A 23,144-nucleotide genomic window follows, 5' to 3' on the forward strand; every position below is an offset into this window, starting at 1 on the left:
TGTCTATAGTTGTGCCGTTTTTGAGAACGTTCTCCGTTTTGTATGGAGAATATTCTCGTACGAGAACATTCCCCATAGTAAACGGAGAACATTATCGAGAACGGCACAACTATAGCGCTGTCAAAGTAACCTTCACATTTACAAGTAAGGTTTACATTAGCTTGCTTGCGCCCGGGAGCTTAGCGTTTGAGTGATGTTTGTGTTTATGACATAAAGCGTTCAAAAAGTTTACTAATGCAAGCGAAATGCCTTATGAGACAAGCCGCAGTGAATTTATCACGCTCCAATAAATAGGGGGCGGGCAGTCAAAGTATTCTACAGATGTCGCCAGCATGTGTTTTACCTGACCTAAGAATTTTTTGGCTGCCCAAGCCAAATCCCCTATTCACATACTAGAAACCTATGATGGAGATATCTATAAAAACAGAGAGTTGTAAAATCCATTTCATACTCGACAGTTGCTAACCCCAATCGCGCAAGTGATCATAACAGATTGCAAAATATGAATACCGATCCTAGTCCCGAACGTATAGTTTTCGTGTCCGAATTGTAGTTTATGCTTTAAAGTTATTTTACGTCAAAAGGCACGACTTTGAAGCGCAACCAGATTCTCCAGTCTGGTGACATTGAATGAGATTGATTCAATTATTATTAAAAAAATATGCGGCCACCGCCCTCGCCACACGAGGTTTACGGATCGCTTGCCACTTTGAAGTCGTAAGGGCCTCCTTTAAAAAACTCCAATATTGGGACAAAAAATGTCAAAGGAGTTTAGATCAAGATATGAGGGAAGATAATTATTAATGTGAACTTATGAAAATAATACCTCAAATAACACCGTTTTTTAGGTATCTATTTCACTCGATTTTGAACTGACTTCAAAAAATCAAAAGATGGAGGTTATCAATTCAACTGTATGTTTAATCATATGTAGGTGTAGGTACCCTGTTGAATTTCGGTGTAAGAAACTTTGCATTGTACGAAATTTGTGCCATTGATAAGTATAGATTGGCATACGGCCATAACGTCTTCAAAATTGACCAGATCGTTATACCTAAGAACTGTCTCTCTTTCATCTTATGTACTTAATTTTTTGTGAGAAATATCTATGTTTGTGGATATTCAATTATTCAATCAAGTTCGGCATCAAGCTTCAAGACCGAGTGAGGAATGACGAGATCTGATGCCGCACCAAGGACTAAGATTTGGAATACGCCGTTACCAAACTAAAATAGAGTTGGGCGTGATATGATTGCCAGGCAGAGTTATGGTAGGAGGACCGTCCAAGTGAACCAAAATTTTTACGAAATGTTGGACACTTTCAGACAAAAGGCGCGCCTTGCATCAGTTGGCTCGTTCAGTGGACGGTATTCGGAAGATTGGGGGTCACTTCTGGATGAGATTAGCTCATCACAGGAACCAGTGGCGTACTCGAAGAGAAGCCTATGCTCAGCAGTGGGTGATAAAAGGCTGATGTGACGATGTTGAATGATTCAACATGATTACTACGAGAAAGAAAGCTCAAAATTTCACAAACATGTATATATTGTTACCACGTATTATAAATAATACATTTGACTTTGAGTTGACTTTGTTTGTTGCGATAAAACGAACGAAATAAGCCACATTAATCTGATACACGTGTTGATTTCTGTCACGACCCTCATCACTGACGCGTACAGTCAAATTCTACTTATCTTTTGTAAACATTTTTCAATTGTATTGGAATAAGGTGGTTTTCAATTTTATTGTGTCTTATAAACATTGGTTTATATGTAACTACATAGGAATATTAATGTCCTTATCTGTCGATTAAGTACAATAACATGTATAATATAAAGTAAGGGAAAGATCTATGAAAGGGGTCATCAATTAGTTTCTACTTGAGTTTATCAAAAAAAAAATAAGAAAAAAAATCCGAGGGAGACCGGTGAAAGAACGATTATTGTTGATTTTAGATTTCATACAATGAAATTAAAAAGACAGCGTCCTACGCCTAATTATGTATAAAAGGAAGTAGCATGTTTTTTTTGCCACTGCACCACCTTGACACATTTCAGATTATTATTATTATTTATTTCCAAAATAGTTGTACAGCATAACAGTATATACTAAGTCACCGCAAAACTACAAACAAATTGAAACAAAAATAGGTTAACTAATTGTTAGCAACATTAAAAATAAACTAAATGTTCTTTATTTAAAAACTATGACATTATTGATTTTTGTTACTATAGAAACACTCTTCATAATACCTTCGAAATGTAACGTGCTCCCATTTCTGCTGGAATAAATCTTTATTTTCCCTAGTACATCTTTTAACTATAAATACCTACAGTCCACTCAGCTCAGGTATTATAAGTAAAAAGGTATTATGTAGGTACAATTACTAATTAGGCATCGACAGTTTCTAGGCAGGTTACCACACTAAGATATAACAACCACATTCAAACAGTTGAAGGACGTGCATCCATCGTCTCACAGATTTGCCCTATGGTTGACTGGTAAGATACCCGCAATAGGGTATCTACTGTATTTAAGATAAATTATTTCACACCATGCATGAAATAAAGCACCAGATAATTATTAAAAAAACTAAATAGGATAGAAATATAAAAATGTGCCTTGAAAACCTAACTGTTTGGCAAAGAGAACAAATTGCCAAACGTGAACTATGCATCATCGAAGAGTTCCGTTCTGTTCATCATCAGCAGTTCCATTTCATCAAATGTCACTTTTACAAATGTAAATACTTGATTTGTTAATGAAAATACTAAGATCCCTATATATATATATATATGCCTTTCACATTTGAAGAGTTCCCTCGATTCCTCATGGATCCCATCATCAGAACTGAGTTTTGACAAAAACGGGACCAATTTGTATATATATAAATTCAAACAAAAAATAATTTTCAAAATCGGTTCAGAAATGACGGAGTTATGGAGTAACAAACATTAAAAAAAAAACATGAAACCGAATTGATAACCTCCTCTTTTGAAATCTTGATGTCGGTTAATAACAGGTCAACCGCGGATCACCTGATCTGTCAGATAAGACCGTCTATATGTTTTTTCGTCGCTTCTAACTCTTGCGTTTGTACAATTACTATTTTGACAGAAGGTAGGTAGAACAGAAGGAGCGAAAACGCGATGTGCTTATGCCTTCTTCCAAAAAAAAAATACGCCAGTATTCTTCACATTTACTTTAAATAACCTTTAACAGAAAATAACCGACGACGTTAACAGTTTCTATGTGCTATGTAATATACATATGTACCACGACCATGCCAAAAAGCATACGGCCCGCCTGATGGTAAGCAGTCACCGTAGCCTATGGACGCCTACAACTCCAGAGGGGTTACATGCGCGTTGCCGACCCTTTAAAAATCTGTACACTCCTTTTTTGAAGAACTGTATACCTTCGGCAAAACCTCGGCAGGTAGCTCATTCCACAACCGGATTCCACAATTCCAACTACGCTACTATAAGATATACGTAAGTCGGTGAAATAAGGCTACTTATTCTCGAGAAACAATTTAAACAAAATAGGGCTGTGACGCCCGTGACGGAAAAATCTTACACTTTTTTTCATCGAGCCTCATCCGCCAACCGTCCGATAAGGACATTCGTGCCAAAAAAAGTTCCCGACATATGTAGAATCGCCTCCTTCAATATTTTGAGTCGATATTTTTTTCAAGTTGGTTATTTCATTATGTTGGCTGCTACTTCTTTGTAACGCATATGAAACTATTTTACGATACTCCATAACGTAAGACCTGAGTCTAATAACTGCTCATAAAGCTCGTATGAAACCATATCAAAAGTGAAGCTTCTTTGTTCACGACGACATTTTACTACTAAACAGACGTAAGTTTTTAAGCCTGCAATATAAATTCAACCCTAACATAATGGACAATAGAGATGGAAATTAATTTAGCATTCGGTTTTCGTAAACCTATTGTTTTATGTGTGGAGAATTTAGACAAATTCCAAGCGTCATGAGTTTAGTGAAATATGGAACAGTTTCGTTTGCCAGCTTCTAGGAACAAGTTTCTATAAAACTACTTAGGTGCATGGTAGGTAGTTTTCTAATATTTTTAGGGTTCCATACCCAAAGGGTAAAACGGGAGCCTTTTAGATTAAGACTTCGCTGTCCGTCCGTCCGTCTGTCCGTCTGTCACCAGGCTGTATCTCATGAACCATGATAGCAGACAGTTGAAATTTTCACAGATAATGTATTTCTGTTTCCGCTATAACAACAGATACTAAAAAGTACGGAACCCTCGGCGGGCGAGTCCCACTCGCACTTGCCCGTTTTTTTTATTGAAGAGGATTTTCGTATTTCGAATTCAATTCATATGAAATGATAGAATATAGATAGGTAAGTACTGAATGACATTTGTTTGGACTTGAAATGACTATTTCCGATAGCCAATGCTTTGCTCGCAAGAGTGAAGCGTATAGCTGAGTTGGCACCCTTTTGTTGTTGCTGCAATGCACACAGACCACTACTATTCCACTATTCTTGTTATGTTTATAATATTTATAAGATTCTGTATTTTATTTTAATTGTTTGTGTACTTTGTTAATTGCGTATTCCTGTGTTTGCCTATGTGTTTCTAAATTGTGTATATTTGCAGCAAACAAATAAACGCTTTCTATCTATACATTTCTTTAAAAAAAATAAAAATACTCTATACATACTTTTAATTAAGTATTCTTTAACTGAAATATTTCAGTATGATTTTATCCGAAGAATATATTTTACATATATCTTAAAGAAGTGTAAAGAATAGAAATTATTAATAAAATATGTAAATCCTTCCTGTAATTTATACTTGCGCTTTTGTACACACAAGTAGAAGTGAAATAGGTACTATATTGTTCGATAAATAAAATAGTTAATTGGCAATGTTTCATTATTCAATTGTATAATAAAATCTTACAATTAATTGCGAACCCCGAAAATAAACGCCAAGGGATTCAAGGGATTTTAGTTCAGATAGGGCTACTCACACAGTAGTTACTCGTACATTCAATGCCAACAACTCCTTAACAAGAAAATTAAGAAATATGAAAATGTCACTCGCAAGTCTTCAAAAAATCCTTTTCAGTAAGTTTTTTTTATACCAACTACAACGTGTAATATAATAAACTTAAAAGCGTTTAGGACGATACTCATGTACACATAGCTTATTAGCTTTAGAAATTACAGAACAATTGAATCCCTAATTTACGAACACGAAAAACTGGACTCATTTTCTTTGAAAATAATTTATTTCAAGGGTAAATGCCAAGTAAATTTCATGTTTATTCTCGCGTTTCATAGCTGGCTTCAAAGCTCCGCTTCAAACGGGGAAGTATGAAAGCAGTTGGTGCCTTAAAAAATAATAAATTTGAAAAAAAAATAACTTTTTTGTTTTCTTGGTGGGGATATTTAACTTCTAGTTTCAAGATGTAAGAAAAATTGCATTAAAACTTATATTACTATTTAAAAAAATGTACCTAATTCAATAGTGTAAAAATAGCACATTATGTGAGACAAATAGAATACTTGTGGTAAGCGGCGGTGGCCTAGTGGAGTGGATGACGTCCAACTTTCAATCCGGAGGTCGCGAGTACTAATGAGCTTTCTGGAACTTATGTACGGAATATCATTTGATATTTACCACTAGCTTTTCGGCGAAGAAAAGCATCGTGAGGAAACCTGCATACATCCGCGAAGAAATTCAAAGTTCTATGTTAAGTCCCCAACCCGCAATAGACCAGCGTGGGGACTATAGCCCAAGCCCTTTCGAGTATGAGAGGAGGCCAAACAGTGGGACGGCTGAATTACACTGGTCAACAGTGGTTTTGTTGCCTTTGATATAAGATTGATTTCCGATGTATTTATGCTCACAATTTATGAAACTATCAATGATTTTGGAAGATGTGCTCTCCTTTTTTTAAGTCTATATTTTCATTTTACATTAAAAAATCATAAAAACTAGAGCACATCAGTACCCCTAGTGTAACTAAATTCGATTTTGAAACGTGACGTACGCGTTTGCGTTTAGTCTCATTTTGTATTGGATTTAGAAAGAGCGCGCCAAGCGGGACGTTTTGGAAACTCAAAATCCTATACAAAATGAGACTTAACGCAAACGCGTTCGTCACGTTTCAAAATCGAATTTAGTTACACTAGGGGTACTGTACTATTATGAATATATTCGTAAACTGTGCACTTGAAAATATAGAAATTCGCAGAGATACCCAGGGCAACAAAAAAAATATGTTTTTTGTAGACCTGTGTTATGGGCTGAAATATAGACCCCCGTCTTGGTTAAAATTATAAATTCTCCTCTTCCTTCTGTTGACTAAACATACCTAAAAATGGGATAAAACTTATTTAGTAATCAAAATCGTTACGAGAAATTCCGCCAGCAAAATTCAAATCATCCTGCTACACTTATTTCTCCGTAAATTCCGACCTCGGTCAATTACATTCACATTTCGTTTTTCTTCTATTTGTATTATTTTTATTTTCAGCGCTCTCGTTTCGTTAGCTAAAATTTGCATTTGACTCCTTTTGAAATTATTTACTTTACTAATCATCTCTTTTTTAACACGGTAAATATATACATAATATACTTATTTACACAAAGCCTAAGCAGATAAAAAGGCCTAAAGGTCTTAGATAAGTTACAAGGAATATCTACTCTCATCTTTAATTTATTTGTAATAAGATATAAATGATAGACAGGGGCGGCGGCTCTATACAACTCGGTTCCCACCGGCTTGCCTAAAATTTATTGCTACATAAACCAAGCTTATAAATCATCATTAAAATTAAAAATATTATATCCATAATGAAAACACTACGTAATACATTACCTTGGAATTGTTAACACGATTTACTAAAGCTTCATTATTGATTACATTTCAACTAATCATAGCGAGCGCGCGAAGAGAAACTCAGCTTGACTATTCATTCACGCATGCGCAGATACGAAAACTCACGCCCACGCTCAAAAAATTTGCTATAGAGAGTGCGCGCGAATGAGCTTCAAAGCAACTCGGTCTTGTATCGAGTTATTCATTTGAATAAAAACCTTAAACGTAAGAGTATAAGGTTAGGTATAAGGAAAATGGAATAATGTTATGATAACACTCCCGTCGCGGTTGTTACCAATACAAAGGCTTGTTGTTATTATTAGAGTTTTAAATGTTTTTATGTGATTTTATTTAGTTTTGTGCACAAATTTATATATAAAGTTACTAAGCCCGTGAAATTTTGTATTTTTTGTGTAAAATAGTATGGAAAAGGTGGTTATTCACTAACTGCAAAAGGTCGCGCCCAAGGATACACCTAGCGCACGCTTCACTTTTATCATGAAAAAAGTACATAATGATAAATTAGGTTTTTTTTTTGTTCCGAGTTGCCTAGCCAGAATTTCCACGCGCCGCTACTGATGATAGATAATATTCACATTGACACATTGCAAATATATTTTAGATAAAAAGCGGTTAATCTAGGCAACCATGTACTGGACTATAATTTTTTATACACGATAAATTATTATTATTTTATACAAGATCATAGGGACTGGACCAACTTTTAAACAAGGCAACCTATTACAGTTACATTAAGTATTATATAGAAATAATAAAATCAGCTTTCATTTGATATAATATACGATAGCAAAAAAAAAGTTTAAAAAAATCTCTCCAATTTTACTAGGTGTAATGTGAATATTATCTATAATTTATTTCTTATTACAAATAAATAACAGATAACGATAGATATTCCTTATAACGTATCCCCTACTACCCAACCGGTCGGTAGTATCATAACCTAGTTTTTACGATAAAACGAACTTATTTATTATTTCAATTGTAACTTTTATGATCGTTAGAATGACTCGAGTTAATGTTAGTATAATCAAAGAGAACTTGAAGAGTTCCAGCGTTTCGTGACAGTGTTTATATTACATAAATCAGTGCCACCCGGTCATATTGTGTTTACGTGTACCAGTGCGTGGTACTAGCTAAGTGCGAGCCGTGTCCGCGCCAACTGCGACGAGCGCATGATCGCGGCTGCATCAGTGATTTAACCCGGGGACGCGAAGACGCGAAGAAATTCGGTGAGCACGTTCCAATCTGTTACACTTAAGCACCAGGTGCATAAAAGCTAGACGAGTAGGGCACTAAGCCTGAGTGCCTACCCTAAATAGGCATCCTAAGTATCTAAATACGTAAAACACAACCTTTACAAACCCCATCTCTTTTGCTCACTGTTATTTAAGTAGGTGCTAACTTCCTAAGTCGCCCCACTAAACGTAACTTGCAATTATACAGGGTGTCCCAAAAAGGACACGCCATAGCGACACTGGAGGTAGACCAGTCTGAGAGGGTTCCAACCAACCTAACATGACCCTAGTAAAAGTTGCACCGTTTTCAAGTTATTGGCAATTTAACGTTTTTCGTGAATTTTGACCGTTTTCAGCATTGTTAGGCTCAGTGTGCACTTATAAAGCCCTTAAAATAAGTTTTTTTTATGTGTACGGCACCATGAATAGTTAATTAGGATAATAAAAGAGATATTTCATCGATAACCTACGTGAAATGTAAAAAAACAAGGGCTTGATCTAAAGTTTTATTCGCAGCGAAACATCAATTTCAACTTTGACCACCTGCCGTGAAAAAAAACTACTTAAAAGGTAACAAAAAAATAACGGTATAATATTAAACATTTTATGCAGATTCTAAAATGGTATAAAACATGCACCTTTCTGCCATAAAATAATGAGTTATTATCATCTTTCGAATGCCTCATAAAGCTAAGTTGGACTAGGGAATCTGCAATCCAATGACGCATAATTCATCTTGGATTCTTATTGGCTTTGAGTGCAAGTTCTCAAATGGTTAAAAGAGTGAGACAACATGAGATGCACTCGCTCTATCTCGCTCTTTTTATCTCAACTTTGTCACACGGTCAACTGCTACCTGGGATTATCGTAGGGCTTATCTCTTTGATTATGCTTATTAGATATATATCTAATAAGCATTCCGGAATGCGTAAGCTGTTATGATATCATTGCTACTAAGTAAGGATATCATGAAGTAAGAAAGGTTCGAAAAAAATGTAATACAGGTTGAAGTTTCATTGATTTATTTATTTTTTACAACAGGTGCTCAAATTGTTTTCCACCGACTCGTATGCACGCTTGGCAGCGTCTTCTGAAATTTCTTGTTAATTTCCTTAAGTTAATTTCGGATATGTCTCGTGCTGCCTGAAATACACGTTGCCGTAGTTCGTCTTGGGACCTTATTGGCTCGGAGTAGACCTTGTCTTTTAAGCATCCCCAATAAAAAAAATCCAATGGATTTAGGTCCGGCGAACGCGGTGGCCATAATACTGGTCCTAATCGGCCGATCCATCTTCTTGGGAATGTCTGCGAGAGATGGTCGCGAACATCGCGAGCGAAATGTGCTGGGCAGCCATCTTGCTGGTACCACATCCTCTGTCTCAGTGCGAGCGGTGTGTCTTCAAGTAAAACTGGCAGATCGTTTTGCAAGAACTGCAGGTAATTTCTCCCATTTAAAATAGCTGGTAACTCGACCGGTCCTATTATTTGGCCATTAAATATTCCCGTCCACAAATTAATTTTAAATTGATGTTGGGACCGGTCTTCTCTCCCTTCGTGTGGGTTTTCAATTTGCCAGCTATGAATATTGTGGAGATTGAGATACCCATCTCTTCTACACGTGGATTCGTCGCTCCACATCACTTCATTAAAAAAGTTTTCATTTTCTTCCAGTTTTTGAAGCATTTGTCGGCAAAATTCAACGCGGGGTGCGTAATCCGTCGGAAGAAGTGTTTGCAGGCGTTGAATATGATACGCATGATATTTATGACGTTTTAAAATTCTCTGTGCTGAGGATTTATTTACGCCGATGCGACGTTCAATATTTCTTAGAGAAATTTCTGGCTCTCTTTGTACCATATTTAAAACCACGTCGTCGTCAATAGTCCGGGGCCTTCCTTCAGCGTAAGCCTGTCCTGGCCTTCTGCCATTTCGACATGCATTCACAACTCTTAAAATAATTTCATGATTCGTGGCATGACGATTGGCATACCTTTGATTGTACAATCTTGCAGCCGATCTGGCGTTGTATGAGACAATTCCTCTGTTAGAGACACGCCTAGTTTCTCCATAGATCATGTGCATGTCACTGTACTCACGATCGGTGTAGTTGTGATCTGCCATTGTGATGGAGAGGTTCCAAAAAGCAATAATCAGTGTCCGTGAGCGGTGCCAAGTTGTCGTTTCAGTCCCACAAACATACCAAGTCAAAAAGAAATCAGAGTCCAGATGAAAGCCAAGTAGATTTGTTTAGGACCACGAATACACAGCAGCAAAGATAACACAACAATTGCACGAAACACACGGTAACGAACTAATCAGGATTAGGATTCCTAAATACTTACTAGAGATAAGGATGACTAGTGGCTATCCCTCCTCCTTCTGTTTTTAAAGAGATAATCCGCAGGATAATCCCAGGTAGCAGTTGACCGTGTGACAAAGTTGAGATAAAAAGAGCGAGATAGAGCGAGTGCATTTCATGTTGTCTCACTCTCTTAACCATTTGAGAACTTGCACTCAAAGCCAATAAGAATCCAAGATGAATTAGGTACGCGTCATTGGAGGCAGCTCGAAACATATCCAAAAAGCATTGCAGATTCCCTAGGCCAACTTAGCTTTATAAGGCATTCGAAAGATGATAATAACTCATTATTTTATGGCAGAAAGGTGCATGTTTTATACCATTTTAGAATCTGCATAAAATGCTTAATATTATAGCGTTATTTTTTTGTTACCTTTTAAGTAGTTTTTTTTCACGGCAGGTGGTCAAAGTTGAAATTGATGTTTCGCTGCAAATAAAACTTTAGATCAAGCCCTTGTTTTTTTACATTTCACGTAGGTTATCGATGAAATATCTCTTTTATTATCCTAATTAACTATTCATGGTGCCGTACACATAAAAAAAACTTATTATAAGGGCTTTATAAGTGCACACTGAGCCTAACAATGCTGAAAACGGTCAAAATTCACGAAAAACGTTAAATTGCCAATAACTTGAAAACGGTGCAACTTTTACTAGGGTCATGTTAGGTTGGTTGGAACCCTCTCAGGCTGGTCTACCTCCAGTGTCGCTATGGCGTGTCCTTTTTGGGACACCCTGTATAGGTACTCGTATGAAAACTAGATTTTTAGAATAGGACATCATATCGAGTAAGTAGCTGAATACAGGACAAGTATACTTTATTTAATTACCCTTTAGCCGGAAGCCGGATATCCACTAACTTATAGAATAGAACGTACAGAAATAAAAAAGATCACAACTGTGGGAAGCATTAAAAAGATGCACTGTGGATTTCTCCCATAGCCCAATAACAAAATTATTTCTAAAAAATACCAGCATGGAGACAAAGACCAAAATTTTTTTGTAAACAATACAATTTTATATGGTACCATTTGGACAAAATTACAAACTATTGTCCCTATCTACAAAAGCCCGCTTCACGGAAACGCGTAGCGACTAGTTGTACAGTACACGTGCTCTACCCGGACCTAAAAAACGGACAAAAGAATAAGAAACACCTAACTATAGCGAAAGCCAAGAGGTACATTGCCATTGCGCGAATTAAGAAAGCACTTAATAGGTGCCGGCAAATTGTATAATTTTTATTGAAGTTATATGTTTTTTAAGTGACAGTGTTCATTGCTCGAAACAGCTGTGTCGGTGTGTAAAATATATGTGTTTTCTTATGCCAGAAGTGTTTGTGTTGTGCACTGTTAAAACCTAGTTTTGTGCGTCCGCTGAGCAACTAATCCCAGCGTGGTTGAACGACGAAATCTTATGCCGAAATCGTCTAATTATTTCGGGATAACATACGATAGGACTGTAGCGCAACGCAAAACACTTGAGTTATCCGATTAAACGGAATTTGCCTGTATACTGAATTGAGCGGTGATGGACAATAATGACGGTATGGTACGCTACTTAGAAGTCAAGGATTGCCGCAACCCCTGGAATGCATCTGAAGAAAATAATACCATAAAAGAAAACTGAGGTATATGTTACAGGCGTTCTAGCCTAACCAATAGGTAGTAGCAAATTCGCTGTTAGTGTGTTAAATTAGTTACATACTGGTCTTCTGTGGTGTCTGATAAAGTAAGATAAAGATAGTGTTCTTAAGTGTTGTGTAGTGTTATGGGCAAGTGTAACAACGTGCAGCGGTATTCGACCTACATATACAACGCGTCTCAGGACTATTTGGGACAGAGTTAAGAGAAAAATGCATCATATATGTGAGAAGAATTCACACAACCGAAATTTGGCACTATTGCTGAAGATATACAACAACAAGCGGGAAAAATATACATATAAACAACCGGACTGGTCTAATCCGAACAGGAACTTACGAAAACTATAAAAGGGCACCGATTGACACTAACTCCGGGTCGGACGAGAACGAGGGACTAGTGATTGAACAATCCACGTGAGAACTACAACCAACTAATCTATAAACCTCAGAGCAATGAACGCAACTCAAATCGCAGTCAACATCCCTTCGTATTTATTTACACTAGTATTTATCTATCTTCCTTACACTGGGCACGATGCTAGTATTCGGTCTGGTTCTTCTACTCCCGTCAGCTCCTATCCTTGACTGCACGAGCCCCACACTCCCCACCTGTATTATTGGCTCACCGGTGTCTCGGGCAGGAGGGCCAGTTGAGCATGCCGGGGCGGCAGATGATGGAAGGAGTACACGAGTAGGCCCGGATAACGTCCTAGCTCGGAACAGGTTTGTCTGGACGGAGGTTGTTAGCGTCCCGTAGCATACGCCTCTGACCGACGACCTGTATCGTACCAGCGCGTGTATTTGAGCAAGCTCGATGAGCCTCTCCGTCCCTCCCTCCCCTTTGTGACCAACGCCTCTGCGTCCTTGCAGCAGTAACTGCTGGCTGGTGTAGTCACTGAACGGAACGGAACGGAACGGTATAATCAAAGAGAACTTGAAATAGAGGTTGATTGTCAAAGAAAATTTTGTAGCCACTGTAAATTTACTGCCATCTTCAGACACATGATTAAAACTTTTAGAACGCCATTTGACTTTGAACCTTATTATTTCACTGATATGTGTTAAACTTGTTAAATACAAAGCTTTCTTTAGCAATTCACCCCAATTTCAAATTTTCTCTGGTATGATTCACAGTTGTATAATAAGAATAAATTGAAGAGGTTTGACAATTGGTAATGAAAATGATAATACTCTTAAATAAGTATAATGGATGATGCACACTTATTATTTTGATTTAGTAATTGCTTGGTACTGACATTGGTAGCCACGTGAATCGATATTTAACTAATCATTAGCACTGGTATGTATTTGCTCCTGAGAAATCGTGTATGGGTATAATAAACTGAAATAAATGTCATATATGTACTACGAAAGGTGTGTGGAACCAGCGTCCTCTGCTCTCGCGGCAGGTGCCTGAGCCATTTGGTCACAGGGGTCACGGCGGCATAGGTCAAATTTTTCTAAGTATATACACTACTTACTGAAGGTTCACGGGCCGCCCTAATAATAATAATTTAATATCTTCTAAAACGTCTCATAGTATGGTCATAACGATAACAAATCAAGTTGACATTTCAAACTTAGAAAAGGCCTACGTACCGTGCTGAGACTGTGGAAGGTAAAGGCAAATAAACAGAATTTCCTTAGGCAGAACTGTTGCAAAAGTGTCCAGCTGTCAGCTATGAATAATAGTTCCAAATTTCTCCAGAGTAGCGCTACAGTAGCTAAGAACCTAGGCGTTATTGACGGAGTGAAGTGCGCTGTCTATGATTAGATTTTTTTCTCAAGTATTCTAGGTATTGAAGCGCCACCAATTTATGGTTTTTTGTCGGACACTTTTTGGTATATGGATATTCTGGTCCTTGTCTCTACCTTCCATAGCTGAGACTGGACGAATTTGATATTGCGTATTTTTAAATGTAAATATTCACCTCTGACGCATGCGCATTACGCAATTACGCATACCTGTAAAACAGTTATGAGCAAGAATAAACAACGCATTATGAAGGTAATAAAATGTCACTTGCACAGTTTCATATGTTGTGCATTTGCGTCTTCAGAAACACAACTCATAATTATTGAGTGCGACTAAAACAAACTTGACATTATATGCCCTTTCACACAAAAAAGGACTTTAGGGTATTGGTATTAAGGTTTAGAGAGATTCTTTATTTACTCATAAGACAGTTCACTAAAAATGAGCTAAAATATTCGATTTTCTTAAAAATAAACATGAATAGCATGATCGCTAGAGGTTTATATTATTACATTATTATGTATGTGTATTTTTAATTTGGTTTTAAATGCACTAAGAGACTCACAATATTTCACATTATTCATTCATTAGTTCATTATACATCCGTGCTCCCTCATACATTACGCTACTTTTGCCATAACCCGTTCTATTTTTTCGAACTAGTAACTTGTTTGTATTTCTTAAACAGTTAACGTCTTTAATGCAGATACTATTGTACAAATCGACGTAAACACCTTTAAAGTACACATAGTACATTTGCCTACAATAAGATGATGAAGATATACTCAAAATAATATTCCTAAGCAATTTTTCTCCTGAACACTCGCACAAAATAATCAACAGTTGATAAATGAATAAATGATGGTTAGTTCAATAGAAAATATAGAATAAATGGTAAAGCAACAATCAGATTAGTTACAGGAAAACATTTTCCTTGTTTCAATAAAAGCTGACATATTGTTTTTATGATTTTATTGTTATTGTCAGGTATAAATGGTTTTATGACGGATGGGCTCGCGTTTGATAGGAAGTTCATATATTGAATCATATTTTGCCAAAAATGCCTGATCATTTTAACTTTGAGAGCTCGTATCGACTCGTGTGTCTCGTTGTCGAGAAAAAAGTGTTCCCAGTTTTTCATACACATTTTGGGTGTCAGTTTTGTGACGGTCCATACAAAATTTATAAAAAAATACGTCACAAAATTTCTAATTTTCCTTGGACACATTATTTTTCATTTTTAAATCGATTGTCCTCGTGATACTGAGTAGACCCAAAAGACGACGGTTTTTCAAAAAAAGTAAATGGTACATTTTAGGGTTCCGTACCCAAAGGGTCAAACGGGACCCTATTACTGAGATTCCGCTCTCCATCCGTCCGTCCGTCCGTCACCAGGCTATATCTTATGAAACGTGATAGTTATCCAGTTGAAATTTCATCAGATTATGTATTTCTGTTGCCGCTATAGCCACAAATACTAAAAAGAGAATAAAATAAACATTTAAGGGGGCTCCCATACAAAAAAGTGATATTTAGATAATGGCACGGAACCCTTCGTGCGCGAGTCCGACTCGCACTGGGCCAGTTTTTAACTAAATATGCCCTAATACAATAACAGATCCGTCGCAAAAAACCACAAGCACGTGTGTAACGGTATTACGTACGTAATAAACGATGATCTTATTTTTATTCCATTACATTTCAATCCGAATTGCTTTCCAATTTCCTACAGGTAAATTAACTCCCATTCATATAAATTGCATATATACATTTTCTGTAATTCCCTTCACGTTTACTCGAATAAGTAAGAGCATATCCTTTTCGTAAAAAGGTTCTTAATCGAGAACGGACACGCTCGATTTACGCATTCACTTTTCAATTGGTAACATTTCAATAAATAATCTAAACTTTATTTACAGGCAATAAGGTTTACATTTTAAAGTGAATGCGATGCGAGATACAATCGTATGTGGCTTTATTCTGTGATGTATTCTCGCCTCAGATCATAGAAAGTACTAGATGGCTGACGGAGGCGTGGCGCGTGTCGCCGCGACATGGCCACATCGTGGCCATACCGGCCCGCCGTAAGACAGTAGCAAATTAGCTGTCATTGAACAATGTGCGCGTCAATTTTATTGAAATGCCGAATTATAGCGTTATTTTGTGTCGAAATAGGAGTGCATCCAGAAACTATAAGGATCATGGAGTTACATAGTACATTTTTTTTCACGTATTAGTCAATAAAACCACACATTTTAACAAATAAATCCAGTGACATATGATTTTTCTGAGTCAGACCATGTTGTCATACAAACGCGTGGCAATTTGTCTATGCATTCTACATTGACGCTTTGGCATGGAAAACTATTTGTAGTGTCCTTAGCAACGGCGCAATGCATTAAACCGCTAACGATATTCAAAGGGACATTATTGTTTCTTGGTACGACCGCCAACCGCTCCCTTCATTGACGCCGCGACGTAGAGTGGTGCTCGTGCATATAATTGATCTTTGAGCGTTATCGATAAAAATGTTTGGATATAGTGTATACACACATTAAAAATAATTACTTTCATACGAAAGTAATTATTTTTCAAGTAAAATTTTACAATTATTTTATATGCAGATGCACCTCATGGTTAATTTAATACTTATTAATTTGGATTAAAAATCGAAAAGGTAATCCAAAAAATAAACTGATTTAATTAAGTACAATTGTACAAATGTACAAATGTTTTATTTCAGAAATAAAATAATAACAGTATTACATTTATGCTGGCCCCCACACTAGGCATAGCCTTTCCTGTGGTGGATAATACGGTTTACAAGTAAAAAAAAAACAATACTACAATTGAAAATAATAATATACAATTATTTAGAGTAAACAATTGAAAAAGAAACGGTGGTGAATGGAATTTACAGAGGTACAGTTTACAGTGAGTCAAAAAAGAAATATGTTCATGATTGCAATTTTTTTCAGTTTCCCGAATAATCCCAGTATTAACGAAAAATGGATAAATGCTACAGGAAAAGGGCCCTAACTGGTTTACGAGCGAGAAAAGTGTTATTTGTTCGGATCATTTTCAAGAAAAATGTTTACAGTTACAGTTACAGATAGAATATAAATATGTTTAAAATACTATTATAATATATAAATATATATTGTATACTTAGTCGATCCAAAAGTTCTATCAGAAAGATTTTTACTGATAATTATGATTACTGTTTCCTTATTATTCGTACATATGATATAAAAGCTTATTTAATGGTGCATTATACTTACTATATAATATGCTGGAATTGCTTTCAATTGGTGACGAAATATGCTATAATAAACTGAAACTATTTTTTTAATGAAGCGCTCGCGTCTAACGACAATCCGAAAGTAAACAATTTAAACAAACATTACATCAAATAATGACTAAAATTTAAACCAATTTGATTAGTTAAGCATAAACAAGCTTTCGCATCATGGTACATGTTTTTTTTTTATATTAAAAGCTTTGTATTACATTTTATCAGTAAAAACCTTTGTGAGAGAACTTATGGCTCAACTAATATACCTTACACGTACCTTACAATTCTTAGCTCGTAAATAAGGTCAAAAATTTAAAGGAATATAAATTAAGTCTATGGCAATTATTACTTAAAACAAAAATGTCAAAACTCTTAGGTCATTTTCAGAACATGTAAAATATCGATAGCTCTATCGAATTGTCCTCACTCTAGTGCCGCCGCTCTAGGCTCCTACACCGCGCGGTTTGGCCAATCACAGCGCGTGAGTTGGTTGTCTGGCCACGCCTTTAATGATGTGGTGGGGGACAGTTGGAGACAGCGAGACTCGTTGAAATTATGCTTCGTTATAAATCTCCTTACTTCTTATATCTATGATTCTCGCATTGCTCTTTCGGGTTAAAACAGATGAGCCCTTAAGGTTTTCCGTGGAAACTTATGAGGGCCAAAAGAATAGTATTTTTCTCACTAATAACTCATAGTAAATTGTTGACATTTGGTGGACAATATGTTAACGGCACCAATGATGGGTCATTTAAGAGAATATTTGGAGAATTTTCGTTATTTCATCGACATCTGTAAAATTTCTACCGCTTTATGCTTTAAAAGTTGAATGTCCAATTCGTTCTTTATTTATTGTATGTATTTAAGGAAAGCTACTGAAATTGGTTTCAATATTATTAACCAATTAAAACAATGGTTTTTTGCTCCAGTCATGTATGCATCCCATGATGTATGGCGCCATTAATTTTCAATTTCACAAATATCAACGAAAAATTAAACTGAAGCAGCTCTTTGGCTCTTATTTATGGTAAAATGTTGCCAGCGATTAAAAACTGATGGTAAATACTTGTTTTACAGGATTTGTCTATACCATCCCCTGTTCCATTATAGGGGTGTTTACTATATGTAGTTATATGGAATTAGATCTGCAAAAAAAACATCCCGTTGGAGAGTTACGATGTCACAGACAGACAGACAAACAGACAGACCGACATTGGTGTCAAACACACTTCTTTTTTTGTCGGGTTTATAAATGATGCTTATGTATAGAATAAAACAAAACCTATACACTACCACAGAAAGGAAACTTCCTACAAAACCGAAGTTTAACAGCGATTCAGGGACGAATCATATAGTCCCTTTCTGATGTATGGCACTAACTCTTTCAGCTATTTAGGGTTGTCAAAATCAAGACATTTTCTTATCTGTGATTGTGCACGCAAAGGGACGTAAATTTTTGCCAACCCTAATAATTCCTCGTAGCAATGCCGAGTCGAACGGAGCTGAGAGCGCCCGAACACTACAGTTTCCCCCCACTGATACTAGGGAATTTCTTAAAAAAGTTAGGAATTTTAATAAAAGGTGAAACGTGTCAAGAAATGATGAGACAGGCTTATTATAAAAAGTTTGCGACTTATAATTTTATTAATGATGTTACATCTTCATAAACATGGACACGAAACAGAACTCGTACATAATCATAATATTAATTAGTAGATTAGAAATTTCTATAAATTCCCGAGTGAAAGTTTACTACAAACAATTCATTTAGGTATTTACTTAACAGAGATAACTGACTTTATAAATTTATTTTTGAGCCCATTTACAAAATGAGCACAACTCAGTATTCCATCCAATTATCTAATTACTTCAGTAAATTAACAAAATGAGACTTTTCAAATCAAATTAAGCTGATGCCAAAATCAGAATAGACACAAGTCGCCCAATGATTGAAGATTGAAGGAACGAAGTTTCAAGAAAAGCTAAGAGCCCTTGCGCATTACTCGATGCCGTATCGTATCGATGTCAAAGCTGAGATTGGGCACTATTGTGAAATTGAAGTTGAACATTGGGCTAGCCAAAGTTTGGATATTTGAAATTTGAAATTATAGGCGTTTGAATTTTTTTTGCTTAAGCCATAAACGGAGAAACGGGATTGAATAAAATTTGGTATTTGAATAGTTTATAAACCTAAAATAAGGCATAAGGTAATTTTAATCTCTCAGAATTAATGAAGAATGAAATTTGGGTTTTGCCATAGTTTATTTAGTATATGTGGGAGACCGAGCTTTGTTTGGAAAACTTAATAAGTTTTTATTAAAAACTCAAAAATGCGCGTTTTTCCAGAGATAGAGATAGGTCTTAATCTTCTTCTTCGTCGTCATCGTCTTATAGACTAGATCGATTTTTCGCCCCCCAAAAACCCCTATATAGCAAATGTCATCGAAATCGTTAGAACCGTTTCCGAAATCCCCGAAATATATAAATATTCAAGAATTGCTCGTTTAAAAGTATAAGATAATACTCGGACACTAACCGTGGGCAAATATGTTGTACAGTCAGCATCAATAGTAACGAATGAAACATCGCGCCAAAAGTATCTGATATTCTGGATAACTTTTCCAAATATATCTTTTACCGTCTTAATTGTTCTACATGTAGAACCACCACATTTTGTTAAGCTGTTACTTTTGAAACCTTGTTTGATCCGCTACTTTTGATGCTGACTGTACTTAAAGCTACGAATTAATAACTACAAGTATGAGACACTTAAAAAATGTGTTGACGTGTACTTTATTTACTTAACACTATGCCCGAGGGCATACATACTTAATACCTATAGGAGCCCAAAAATAATAATTTTAAAAATGTTTGTTGCACTATCTCTTTGCGGGACGACAACAATATCATTCTCCGTCGGTAATGGACAACAATGGTTTTTTTTTATGAACTACCATATAGACATCGAATATTCAAGATCAATTATTTAATTACTTACAAACAACGATGCCATTTAAGACAACTCTTCGGTTTCTAAATAAATAATAATAATTAATAATAATAATTCCCACTGCCGCGGCTCTCATGCGCGAGAAGGCTCGGGCTACAGACCCCACGCCACCTTTGAATTTCTTCACAGAAGTATGCAGGTTTCCTCACGATGTTTTCCTTCACCGAAAAGCTACTGGTAAATATCAAATGATATTTCGTACATATGTTCCGAAAAACTCATTGTTACGAGCCAGGATTTGAACCCGCGACCTCCGGATTAAAAGTCGGACTTTATATCCACTAGGCCTCCACCGCCTTCTAAATAAATAGTGTCGTATATTTCATAATCAAATTGATCTGACAATGACCTGAATTTAGGTTTAGATGTATAATCTAGCTTTTGGGGCAAGTTTCAAGCATTATTCCCCACTTACTTACTTGTACTTTTACAGCTGTCAATAAAATTGTATAGTCGATATCAGATGGTCGTGAAACGACGTTGTGGAGTATCCCAATACTGATACCGTTGATTGTGTAAGTGCCTTAAGGTTACTTTACCTCTGTCTCATCTGACCGGATTACAAATTTAAATAATAACTCCGTTCTACGGAGATTGAGGAGGGATTGGAAGATGACAAACTAAGGTTGAACTAAGAATAGGTGTATAAAAGTAAAAGAATTATAAATTGATATGCTTTTTAATAAGATCCAACCACTATAGTTAGTTTTAGACTATGTATGTGTGACTACGTATGTGAGTAAATATATCCAAAGAGAATTTGAAATAGAGGTGGACTGTCAAAGAAAATTTTGCACACACAGTAAATATACTGCCAGCTTTAGACACATGATTAAAACGTTTAGAACGCTACTTGACTTTGATCTTTATTATTTTATTGATATGAGTTAAATTTGTTAAATATCAAAAAGTGGCGAATAGCTATTTATTTCAATTGTTGCTAATGATATGGAAGTCCGCTCTGTTTATCTTTGCTTCACAGGTGGTTACCATATTATACGCCAAAATTCGATGACTAATTGGATAATTCTGTTTCAAATCCTTAAAATAACTTCAAGGATAAACTGGATTACCCTTTTAAAGCCGCGTCTAACCTACAATAAAACTTAACTAAGAAATGGCGCCGCCAATAACTGGTGTTAAAAGTGTTTCCTAAACTATCTTGACAGCAACTGCACTGTACCTAGTTTATTTTAGAAAATTGTTCTTTGAAAGACTGTCGTAAGTTCTTTATTGATGTGGGAATGCTGTTTTGCCAATATTTATTTAATCTTGCATAAAATATAGAAAAGAAATATGAAATATTCGAATTATATAAAATATATGAGTAGGGCAGTCGTTAACTACTAATAATTGTTATGTTTCTCAAAAGAGATGCATCATTGTAAATGTAATAGTATTTTTGACTATAAGCGATAAGAGCGTTTCGGAAGAGCTTTGGAAATGACATTTATAGTGGCCCTAGTAAGGCTAATATAGTATTTCTTAGCATTTTAGAGATAATATTGCATGTCTGTGTTTTTGTAATTTGATAATGATAATTATTTACTTACTAGATATATTGAACGTACTATTACGTAACCTTATGAAATAAAGTGGCCCTGAATATTAAAAAATAAGAAAACAGTCATAAGTGTCATAACATAAACGTATCAATTTCGTTTAAGTGTAAGGCCTGAGTGGATGCTCGAAGCGGAGCGTGCGGCGGGGCGTGCAGCGTAGCGTCGGGCTCACAAGTGATGTAAGCAGCGTGCACTAAGGCCGCTCCTATACGTTTGCATTTGTTTAACATGCACGCCGCACGCCCCGCCCCGCTGCATGCCCAACTCGAGCGTCCACTCAGGCCTTACACTAAGACTTTCCTATACTAATCTCATGTTCCAAACCACGGCGGACACAAATATGACGTTAAAACTAGTGTGTAAGCTTCACACAACGAAAACCGCATACTGACGGCCCTATTCGACCTTCAAATGTAGGAACTCATTTTTTCAAACTAAAATGTCACTTTTGACATTGACATTTCCAATCCATATCGTATCTTGACCTAATGTTTGACGTATTTTAAAGTTTGAATCGGGCCGCTTAGCATTTCTCGTAATTTGTTTGCAAGAGCACAGTTGCCCCAGTGTCGACCTCAATGTAACAACATAAAGAGCGCAGTTGGAGCTATCATTTATAAAGGTTATCGCTTAGCTGGTCAGTACCCTCTCTTACCATGATTAGTACCCATTCCTCTCACGTCAAATGATGTCCCTATAACAGTTTATTTTTATATGGAGTAGATAGTAAAGCGTAAAGCGTTTATAACTGAGTGCTCACTCCATACATCAGTACCCCTAGTGTAAATAAATTCGATTTTAAAACGTGACGTACGCGTTTGCGTTTAGTGTCATTTTGTATTGGATTTAGAAAGAGCGCGCCAAGCGGGACGTTTTGGAAACTGAAAATCCTATACAAAATGAGACTTAACGCAAACGCGTTCGTCACGTTATGATGTCGATAAAATTTACACTAGGGGTACAGGATTCTTTGTGTTTTTAATTTATCACCGCTCGTTGCGAATTTCCAATTTTCCGCAATTTCTACTATTTCCGTTTTACGAAACTACCACTTTTTTTTAACTCGTTGGATGCTTTTTAAGGATATACGAATAAATTGCGCTTATTCTGTACAGGATAAGGAACTACCGATTGATCCAGAGCATTGTATCGATATCTGGCGAAAAACCAATTCGACCACAAAATAAAAATCGGCCCAGATATCAATAATATTGTATTAGTGCCGTAAAATCCCCGAGTTTCTCTAGTACCCCTTTAACCCTTAATCGTGTCAGAAATTATGCATAATTAAACCCCTATAACTTTGAAATAAAGTTCAAAATCAGGTGGGAAACATATTCCCTCTGCCTTATAAAGGCTTAAACCGTTATGAATCATTCTTCTATA

General features: G+C 36.2%; 1 protein-coding gene across 1 annotated transcript in view; it reads right to left on the minus strand.

Moving 5' to 3' along the window:
* Nucleotides 1-23,144, minus strand: part of LOC133521894 (uncharacterized) — a 243,842-nt gene that overhangs the window by 41,066 nt on the left and 179,632 nt on the right. The gene's annotated exons all lie outside the window — the stretch shown is intronic.

Source organism: Cydia pomonella, chromosome 10 (assembly GCF_033807575.1).
Source record: "Cydia pomonella isolate Wapato2018A chromosome 10, ilCydPomo1, whole genome shotgun sequence".
Classification (NCBI taxonomy): domain Eukaryota; kingdom Metazoa; phylum Arthropoda; class Insecta; order Lepidoptera; family Tortricidae; genus Cydia; species Cydia pomonella.